This window comes from Xiphophorus hellerii, chromosome 9 (genome assembly GCF_003331165.1).
Source record: "Xiphophorus hellerii strain 12219 chromosome 9, Xiphophorus_hellerii-4.1, whole genome shotgun sequence".
Classification (NCBI taxonomy): domain Eukaryota; kingdom Metazoa; phylum Chordata; class Actinopteri; order Cyprinodontiformes; family Poeciliidae; genus Xiphophorus; species Xiphophorus hellerii.
This window is the reverse complement of record NC_045680.1, coordinates 11,452,106-11,462,912: the sequence shown is the minus strand read 5'-3', so window position 1 is coordinate 11,462,912 and position 10,807 is coordinate 11,452,106. Positions and strand designations below refer to the sequence as shown.

At 40.1% G+C, this 10,807-nt stretch overlaps 1 protein-coding gene across 7 annotated transcripts in view; it reads left to right on the top strand.

Moving 5' to 3' along the window:
* The first annotated feature begins 366 nt into the window (after positions 1–366).
* LOC116726242 (uncharacterized protein C2orf72) overlaps positions 367–10,807 on the top strand; it is a 34,606-nt gene continuing 24,165 nt past the window's right edge. The window contains exons 1-4 of one of the 7 annotated variants that reach the window (XR_004340564.1): positions 367–3,973; positions 4,592–5,130; positions 5,653–5,753; positions 5,941–6,009. The gene's annotated coding sequence lies outside the window, so the exon portion shown is untranslated. Of the gene's footprint in view, positions 5,131–5,652; positions 5,754–5,940; positions 6,010–10,807 lie in introns of all 7 variants that reach the window. The other 6 variants (XR_004340565.1, XR_004340563.1, XR_004340569.1 and 3 more) reach the window with 6 other exon arrangements.

Genomic DNA, 10,807 nt, shown 5'->3' with positions numbered 1-10,807 from the left:
TGAGTTTTGGTTAGGATAAGGGTAAGGTTTAGGCTGTAGAAATGAATGGAAGTCAATGGAAAGTCCCGCAAAGATAGCTGCGCAAACATGTGTGTGTGGGGGTGGGCGTGTGGGGGTGTGTGGCTGTGCCTTCTGCATACCTCTGTGCATGAAAGTGTGTGTGTTCACTTGTAAATGGAAGGCTACCATGATTCTTGGGAATGGAGCGTGAGTATTTTGATATGAAAAGATAAGGAGTGAAGATGCACTGAGGGATGGAAAGTGGAGGAAATGACTCTGAAGCCCATATTAAACACACACACACCCACCCGCCTATATATCCCCCCCCCCCCCCATGCGCACACACGTAAACACAGCTGGGAACATTCCTGCCGCTGAACGGGGTTTTGAGTGCACGTCATGTCTGTATTAAAGGCTGAGCACAGAGGTATGCAGCCCATGTGTGGAACAGGATTTCATGATGCTGCTAACAACTCCATCACATGGAAATTAGCCCGCTGCATCATTAATAATCTTGTGGTTTCAAATACTGCGTTGCGAGGGCTGATAAACTCTGTGTACATTAAAAATTGCCGCAAAAAGCTCTTAGAAGTCTCAGCAGTCCAAATTCTCTCACGTTTCAGGGGGTTGGGACTAGATCTATAATCATCGTTGTTTGTTAGCAGTGGAGGAGCATTCACGGTTTTAATGAAACACAGACATCCTTTGTTGAACTTTAGATGCACTCAGAAGGGATGCAGCATTTCCATGCATACCCCTGCACGTGCACAAACACCATGCAGGACTGATCGGGGGAGCCTGGCTGAGCCCGACTGAGCGTAAGACTAACACGTCAGGCAGGTGAGGGAAAGCCTCAACACGCAGACCTCATTCTACCACCATCCTCTCCACCCAGAACCCTCATACACACACGCACACACACACACGCTCTAATGTCCTTGATATTTAATATAACAATGAAATGGAAAAGAACCAAATAAAACCCCGCCTATGCAGGGTGAGCTCTAATGCCCATCTTCACCTTTCTGTGTGTGTAAACCTTTGTCTTCTCCTCCTACTCCCATCTTTGAAAGGACGCAGCGTTTGAAGAGGTTATTTGCCAGGTTATTTGCGTTTCCATGCTTGTGTCAGATCCCAGTCTGAAATGACTGTGTAGAACATGCTCAGGTCTGCCGACCTCTACTTCTGTCCCTGATTTATCTGTATATGACGTTTATGATGGGCCTACATAAAGCAGGCTGAATGATGCGTGAATATGATCTCAGCATCACTCCTTTTCATCCTCAAGGAAACACTCACTGCAGCTCAAAAACCTTTTTGCACCCTGACATCCATTTAGGGAGTATTTGTATTCAGCCTTCTTCAGTGAAAAGTCCCAGAAGAGACCCACGCTTCGTTCATTACTGCTAATAATGAGGCAGACAGTGCATTCTATCCACAAATGAAGTTTGTTTAGTCAATTTAAATGGAAAATAGTTTGAAACTCACTGCAGGTTATGAATGCAGACGCCAGAGAGTATTCCAGAGCACATTTTAACTTAAAATGGGAAATTGCTCAACACATGTAGGGATTAACGTAACAGCACTAAACTGGCCTGGATTATAATTCTCATAATTTGTGATTGAGTACCACAGGACTCAGTGCTTGGGCAAATTTTCTTTTGTACATATATTCTTCCCTTTGGATAATTCCTTATAAAAAGGGAATTTTTTTTATTTATGGTGTGAATTTTTCTTTTGTATTTCCTTGCTGTGGGACAGAAACTTTGCATCTTAAAAAATATAACTTAAGAAAATTATACATATCTAACTACTTTAATGTAAATTTACACTGCAGTAATACGTTCTTAAAGACACTTCTAAACACACAGAATGATGTGAAGGTTGATGAAAAGAGTTGATTATCAAAAAAACACAAATATGACTAACTATTTTGACATTTTTTAAAATAATATTGTATATTTCAGTAGTTGTTTTTATTATTGTACACTATCAAAAGTTCATCTAGGAACAAGCATTGCAAATCAGCTTAAACTTCAAATGCTGAAATCTTCTGTGTCTGTTGACACCAAATATCAGCAGGTCCAATTCATATCCACATGTAAACAATTAGATCAATACAACAGAATCTGATTACATAGTCCAATTCAATTACATACATTTAAGTTTGATCTTACTTATAATATTACCCATGGAGGTAATTAAGAAAATTACATTTGTGTGCGTAAAAAAACAGATCCAACAATGAAGCCTAACATGAGGGTTACAAAAATTTAATCCCACCAGCATAAACACATAATTTTATCTTTGATTAATATTTAATCCAAAGAATTACATATTTATAAAAATTCATATAAAGTAGAGAACTTAGTTTTCTAAAAAAAAAAAAAAATACATTTTATGTTCTGCAAGGGTGAACAACATGGATATAAGACATACATTTGGTCACAAACATGAACTCTGTTATTTTTTTGGAAATGGAAACATTTCTGCATACAATGTGTTCTGAATAATTTGTGTTCGAAACACCATGCATTACTGCAAAGGACCACCTTTATCTAATTCACAGGGCAGAAATGTTCACAGTGCAGTTTCTCTGTGATACTCTCTACTGTATGGGCATCTCTCTCTCTACCACAGACATGTGATGACCATGACTGCCAGACTCCACAAAGTTGCTGGTTCCCAGGGGCCCTTAGAGCGCCAGCTTCTCCTGTTCCAGTCTGGCACACAGCGTTCATGTCCTGTGTAATTGCAGACCTCAGTCTACGCAGGAGACCTACCTCTGTTAGAATAGCTTGTTTTTTGTTTTTGTTTTTGTGTTTTTAAGTAAGGCCTATATCAACTCCTGCAGTCAGGCAGTGTTTCCCACAACCCCCAGCATGGCGAGACTGGTGCCTCCCATTCCCACTGGAGCTCCTGATTGGATAAAGAGGAAATGACATGAAAGTTCCAGTATGAAACCTACAAATAGATCAATTGTAGTCCAAAAATGAGCTACAGTACCCTCATAAGTCAGAATAGTTGACACATGCACATATGTTATGTACAGAAATACACATTATTCTTTTCTCATACCCCCAACCAAGCCTGGGGCCCACGCTTGGTCACACACCTTGAGCATGAAATGGGGGCCCTGTCTGGGAACAGTTAACCGGCCTGCTGCCTGGTGAAAATGGAAAAAGCATGGTCCTTGTTAGCGCTGATGATAACAAGCTAACGCCCCTGTCATCCCTGAGGAGCACACTCCTCTGCTGCTGCTGCCAGGAGGCAGGGAAACATAACTAGGTTTGAGGTCAATGATTGAAGCTAATTTGCTGATTTTTTCATTATTTTAACTACTAGTTGCTAATTTCTACCTAGGTTTTCATTTCTTACTGTAACAAAAGCCAAGATAAACTTATATTGACCTGTACTGGCCAGGGAGGGCCGGACATATAATTTATTTGACCTCCAGTGCATCTCTCCCCTCCTACCTTCTTTTTCTCCCCATGTTGGGAAGCAGAGGGAGATCAAGGGATGGGTGGGGTGATGGTTGGTGTGGTGACAGGAGGAGCACAAGGAAAAGAAGAAAATTCCTGAGTGTTTAAACCCCCTTCACATGTATCCTGGAATCAGAGAATCCCACTCACTTTCTGCCTACACAAACCCAGCCCCATCTGACACTCATGGAATGCTAACGGCTTTTTTTCCCCTCCTTCTTCACCAATTTAGGTAATTGCCGTGGCGGTCACGGTGCTCGGAGCAGAGACCGTGACCCTGGGCGGTACGAAGTGACAGGCTCCGAGTATCTGAGGCGGCACCCTGTATTGTGCTGCCGAAACCAGACCTGCCGACAAATTCATCACTGACTCCTCCACAGCAGCCCGTATTTGGCCGGATTAATGACTGCTGACTGGTACATTGTGTCAAATGGTGGATACCCAACATTTCTATGGAGTCTACATCATTCCTTATGATCAGTGTTAAAAGGGTTGGTTGTTTATTTATAAATGTCCATTACAACACTTTCAAATACTGTACACTCTTGCAAATGCACCACAGATTTCTCTGAGTCTCACATTTCAAATGAAAAACTTTCATTTTTACTCTGGTTAATAGTCCCAAGCTAGTTTCACATGATTTAAATGCAAAATATTGGTTCCACTGATTGGCACAGGTTTAAGAAATCAACAATAATGAATAATTAAAGTTACAATTAATCATGATTTATTTCCAAAGATTGAGATTTTTTTAAAATTAACAAATTAAAATTCTAAAAAAAAGACTTGACATGTATCACCAGCATTGAGACAAAATTTTCAACATAAAAATTTAGCCAAATTTAGGAAAAACACTGGTGAAAGTTTAAATGCGTGAAAGACAGGCCCTGATAATATTTTCAGTCAACATATTTTCTTAAAATGTCCTGTGTAGATGTTTGCTTTGGTTTCTAAGATGCAGCCAACTTTAAAAACCTCTGTCAATTTACATTTGACAGAGTTTGTTCCAGTTGTTGTTATTTTTATTTCTTTGCTTATAGGCTGTCATTGTACAGCACAAAAGTGCTACATCTATGCAGCTCAACCAACCTGTTTGTTTTTGCCTCCAGGTGTGAACCACCACAGTATCTTCTGCATCTTTGCTAGCTCATCAGGATCTAAACAAACAGGCCTGTTATTTGTTTGTTGCTAATGTTTTTCACGCAAAGGGTTCAGCTCATATTTGGATCCTCCATAAACACCTTATGGACACTGCCAGGTTAGAATTTGTTTAAAACATCAGGCTGGTGAAAAGGGGCTTTTCTATTAAATAGAATGATTCTTTATGTTTTAATTTACAAATCTTGACAGCACTACATCATTCACACTGTTTTCTAAGCAGTTATTTAATTTCTGGGACACAATGGAAGCCTTTGAACAGAGAAAAGAATGAAGAAGTCAATAAAGTCAAGGTAAGGTTTATAAAAGCAAATAGGCAAACACTGATGAACTTCTCTTCAACCACCACCAAACAAGCAAACAGCGTTTTTCTGTTATTTTTGATAGAGTTGTTTCCTGCACAACACTTCATTTGTGGGCAGAATCTTGACTTCAAGGAAACAAACAACATAAGGCTGAGGAACAAGGACACAGCACAGTTTATAGCAAGGTTTACCACAAATAGTTCCATCAGAGAGTCCATTGAGGCGACTGGTTGGTTGTGTGGAAGAGTGAAGTTTCTTGGGTAACAAAATGTTTCACCGTGTTCTTTCTTTTTATGTACCCTATGTGAATATAAAATATCTAGTGGTGTCCGTTCCACTTCATGGCTTTAATGACGATAATTAGCTGCAGCAGCGAGTAATTTTTTCTGAGAGTACGAGCCACGTGAACGAGAGAATGACTGCTGCTGTCATCTGATTGCATTAACTTCTCCCAGCCACCTTTCTTTCCTTCAGTTTTTTACTTACAGTCCTGAAAAAAAGGATTTGCCTCATTACAGCTTTTTGTTGTTTATTTTTGAGTTTTTGCCACATGTAAATACAGAGGCGGCCTTAATCTGTTTGGTGCCCTTGGTAAACCACCTTTCCAGCACCCACCCAATCCCCTCATAAATGACTCAGATCATCAAAAATAATTATTTACACAAATATAACTAACTAGATAAAAAATATATTATTATTTATTAAAGGGGCAGTCCTGTGATGGACTGGTGACCTGTGCAGGGTGTACTCTGCCTCTCGCCAATTGGAGATATACACAACCCCTCCCCCCCCTTGTGACTCTGCAATGGTAAGCATGTTAGAAAATGGATGGATGGATAGACTTTGTGCCATTTTATAGCACAATCAAGTAACTATATTACCTTCATTTGTTATAAATTTGAAATTTGAGTATACAATTTGATACCTTGAAAAATTGGCATCTGTCTCTTTCCACACATCATCGCAATAATGCTTCTCCATTATGTTGTTTACAGCCATTGTGAGAAGCGCTGGATTGAAAAGCATTTCCTATGAAGAGTTCAACTGCTGCACAGTTCCATCAAGTGAGTACTAATTGTTGCTGCCGCTAGGCTGCAGGAGCCGAGTGTGTAAAGCTAACCCTCACCTCTGACTGGTCACCACTGGAGATTGAAGGATTCTTCAAACAAGCATGAATGAATTGAAGTAGCACTCCATATGTGTTTTTGATTAGGGAAGAATCACATAAAAAAAATATAAAAATCAATAAGTTTATTTTACCTAATAACCCCCTTTAAGTTATCTAATTTAACTTGCCTTTACTGACTCTCTCAGACAAAACCTTGTGTCAAAAAATCAAACATTAACTCAGATATAGTAGTTGCTCTCAGGGTGTGGGCATGTACAGCCACACTGTCTCAAGTTTCTGATGTCACCCTCATATTGAGTGGAGCTAACGTCAGCATTATATCACTCTAACAATACAACAGGCACTTGTAATAGTCTTCAAAACCTTTTGGCCGTGTTGTCGCCGAGTCCATGAGATCATGACCCTGTTACTTGTCCTTTAAACCAAACGTCTGCGTGAGGTTCAGGTTTCAGTCTGTCCACTAAAGACCTCAGTTCACTGCAGGTGTCCCATCAAAATGCTGGCGAGTGCGCACCTCTGGGCTTTGTTAAGCGCCTGACTGGTTGCAGAGAGCTAAGCAGTGATTAAAGTGCTCTTGTGTGCCAAGGCATGTTGGTGGGGTCTTTCTCTGCAGCACATCTAAGTCAAGGGCCTGAGGTGTTTTCCAAAGGAGTTTCTGGGAGGCTTCAGGGCTCTTACCCTTCCTCACCTTCTTCTCCTCTGTTTTGTTGCCCAGTACTTGTAATTGAAAATGTATTTATTGCAGCGCCAGAGGCTGGACGAGTCTGTGATGTGGATGAGGTGATGGCTGAGGGGCTTGGCTCCTCCTTAGCGCCACCAACCCACTTACACAGAGTTTTTTTTCCCCGTCTTTGTTTACTTCTCCCTCACATATGTCCACCTCTTTTCTATTTGCCATCCTTTTTTTCAGCATCTTGCCTTTCGTGTTCACCCGCCTGCTTCTTTTATCCTTTGTCTATTTTTATTAATCTTGATTAGGCGTGCACAAGGCCTGTTTCAAATGCAAATACAGTCGTCTGGATTGTTACAAGTTTTGTGCCGCCAAAAGCAATTTCTTTAAAGGAAAGTGAATTTTAAGTCCTGTTTTTAATTTGCCTCTAAATGACTATAAAACCATAGAAATACAGTAGAGCCAAAAGACTGAATAAAATTTTATTAAGTTGGAAATTAATTTCACTTTATATTTTTATTTCAGGAACTCTGAAGTGAATAAAATGTTACAGATTTTTATTTTTTTTTGCACTGAGAGTGCTTTATTGACTAGCCAAAAATTGACACCTGATTTACATTTAGATCTGAATCTAAATGTAAATCAGTACATTTACATTTAGATGCATATCTGTACATTTTACCTGGTAACATTTCTAAACTTGCTGTGGAAGAGATGCTACATAGTCGACCACTGAGGAGGCAGGTCAGCTGATAGAGGATCCAAAGCAACAGCAAATAATAAAATGGAGAAAATAATCATGGAATACATCTATGTTTTTTTAGTAAATATATTTACCATGAAGTTATTGAGATGAAATTTACTCCAGATCTCAGCAACAACCCAAATGACCCACGCATTTAAAGAAATCACAACAAACTATTCAAGAAAATAAGTTTATTTATTAAAGCGGAATTATTCTGCGAGTATTTGATTGTCTTGCCCAACATTTGGGCAAGACAATCAAATACTCGCAGAATAATCAAAATTTAAGCAAACTTGTTTTTTCGTCAGTAGGAGAGTTTTGTGGAATGAGGGTGCATAGACGTCTTTGCTGTTAAATGCATCAAATATTGTTTTCATGGAAAAACTTCACACCTGCTAATCTTTCTGAAGATTTCTACAAGCCGTATTCGTCTCTTAGACAACTCTCTTTCTTGCTTGGAATGCCTACCATGAAATGCTCTGTGTCTGATAATGAGAAAGCTTTTCACAGGCCATTAATTAGGAGTAAAGCAGCTCATAATAAAAGGCACAACAGTAGGGAGGACCACTTCCTAAATAGAAATATTGCTACTCAAACAACATTAAAATAATACTTTTGGTTTTTGTTTCTGGAAGTGTCTTTAAATTTTATTTGGAGACCCAACAGAAATTAAATTGAGTTGTACAAATGCAAAATGTCTCAAATCCTTGAATTGAGGAAGGAAGGAAATAGCTGTGAAAAACAATTCCAATTTTTTCTTATATAGAAAACATTTTCCCTGCTGTCATCTTCCATTCCAGGTTGCAATAATTTCATGCTCTCTAATCTCCATCTCCCCATTAGATTAGGGCTGAACAGCAAATTCAGAAATAGCCATTTCTTCAACAGACCACTTGAAGGGCCCTCATAAAGCGCAATTATACTTTACGAGTTGCCCTCTCATTCCCACGTCTAGTAGCGCATGGCTGTGGGGGCCTCCAAACTTTATCAGCCCTGTGGATTAGGAAGCCGGAGGGGAGCAGGAGGTAAATGAGGTGCTGGGAACTTTCTCTCTCAAAAACCTCTGTTGGTGTTATTTTGCAGGCACTGGAGAAAAACATATAATTTGAAGCACATGGCAAGTGCATGTTGTTTCTTTGCACAGTTTGTGGATTACTCTTAGAATAAAGATGATTTTCCTTGATGTTTTCAAAGATCTTAAGCGCACAAAAATGCCATCATGGCAATGCAATACTATTTCTTGTTTAAAAACATTAGTTAATAAGGACACTTTTTCACTATTTGGTGTCTAGGTAAGTGGGAAGTTGAGCTAGATACAGGGTAGTACTGTCTCTAAAATACCTTCTAGCATAACTACAACCCTAACTGCAATAATTACTATAGGGAGGCTTACATCAGAGCATATTTATGTGTTAGAATGGCCTAGTCAAAGTCCAAGCCTGAATTCTATTCAGTGGCCATACTTGATATTTGTTGTTCATAGAGGCTTTTCATTTAATAAGATGGACAAATTTTGGAGAAGAATGGTCAGTTGTTCCAGCTGGTAAAGACAAAACCCAAGACTTGAAGCTGCATTGACTTGGATGGAGTGAGTGAGGAAATTTAAAAACCACTTCTGCTTCACAATATGTCAAATCTTAGTGTTGGTCAATCCAATAAAACACACTGAAGTGATTGTACATGACAAAAATGAGTTCATGGGGCATGGGTGTATGTATATAATGTATATGTATTTAAACATTTATGTTCTTCCAAAAGAGACCAGAGTATGGTCTCTCTCTTCTGCACTTGCATGGTTGGCACCATGAAGGGCTACAGGGCATGTTTCCTCTCCTTACCTACATCTGTTTCTGCTTTGACACAGTCTATCACCAAACAAGTGCAAATCATCAGCAGGTCTGCTTTCCCCCCCTCTTCTTTCATTAAAGTTTTGGCACATCTGTGCTGAAAGTTGCAAAATGTGTCCCTTTCCTTAAAGCTGGTGGATGGCGCAGTATCGCATGCTTTGAAATCAACCACAAAGGCATTGAAAGCGGAGCAGTAGCCCTTGGCTGTGGATGGTTATCGCTTGCCACCACAGCCTTTGTAGCCACATGGGCCTTAAAAAAAACACACACACACGCTCCTGGAACCTGTCAAGTTGTTGATGAAGATGAGGTAATAGTTAAGAACTTTAAACACACAACGGTTAACTGAGAAAAGAAATCACCCTGCAGATGGCTGATTGGTTGCTGGCAAAGCGATGGAAATCTGGCAAGCAGCTAGATGACAGTGGCGTTTCTGAACCAAGATAGAGAGACTGCTCTGTGGAGAGAAGAGATGGCCGCAAGCATTGTCTACACAGCAATTCTTTGACTTCCCTATGACGAATCCCAGTAACACAGACACTTGGCAGACCAAAGTGGGGCGCTTTGCACTCGAGGAGCCAAAGGGAACCTTTAAAAATGAAGCAAGATGTAATGCAGCTTTTTTATGCTCATTCTGGGCCTCTGATAGCTGCAGCAGCGTGGATTTGTATCCCAGCTACACTGAAAGGACTGCCGAACTGGATGGAGCTTTAAAGTGAAGCAAGAAAGCTCTGGAAAATCGGTCCTCAAAGGCACATTTCAACTGGAGAGCATTTCTTTTAAGCTGTCACTCCTTGGTCGTTGACAATCCTATTATGGCACCAACTTATTGTAATTAAGAAGGGAAGGAGATATATGGGCAGATGCATTCATCACACCATCTGAGATACAAAGAACCTTGTTGATGGTCTCTGTTTTTGGGGGTAAAACACAGTCCTGAGCGACCAGATCGCCTTATTTGCATTGACATGTGAGTGATGTAAACTGTATCTGGAAGCCAATTTTCTTTTCTCTCTGTTCCTTCATCCCTTCACTGGCGGGCACCACTTTAAAGGGACGTAATGGAAAATAGGTTTTATGGCTTTTCTTCTTTCCCATTTTAGAGGTCAAGGAAATGGAGGCTTCAAAAGAAAAAGAAAAAAAATAAAACCCTAGGAGGTAACGATCCCTCACCTCATCAACCCTTCCGCTAAAGTCTAAATACGTTTTGCTCTAAAACTGCCCCCAAAGCCAGTTATAAAGAAGCTAGGAACGGATTGTGAGTGGCAAGTCCATATGCTGCTGTTTATTTGGGCCATAATAAAAGGATTGTGTTTTTTTTCTTCTTCCCTTTCTCCACAATAGGGCAGCGTTTGAAGCAGGACAGATGATAGTCCTCAAGAGGGCCATCAGATGCCATTGTAACTGAGGGATGTCCTAAAATTTAGGAGCGATGACAGAAGTACAAAGCTCCAAGCGGATTGTGTGGAAG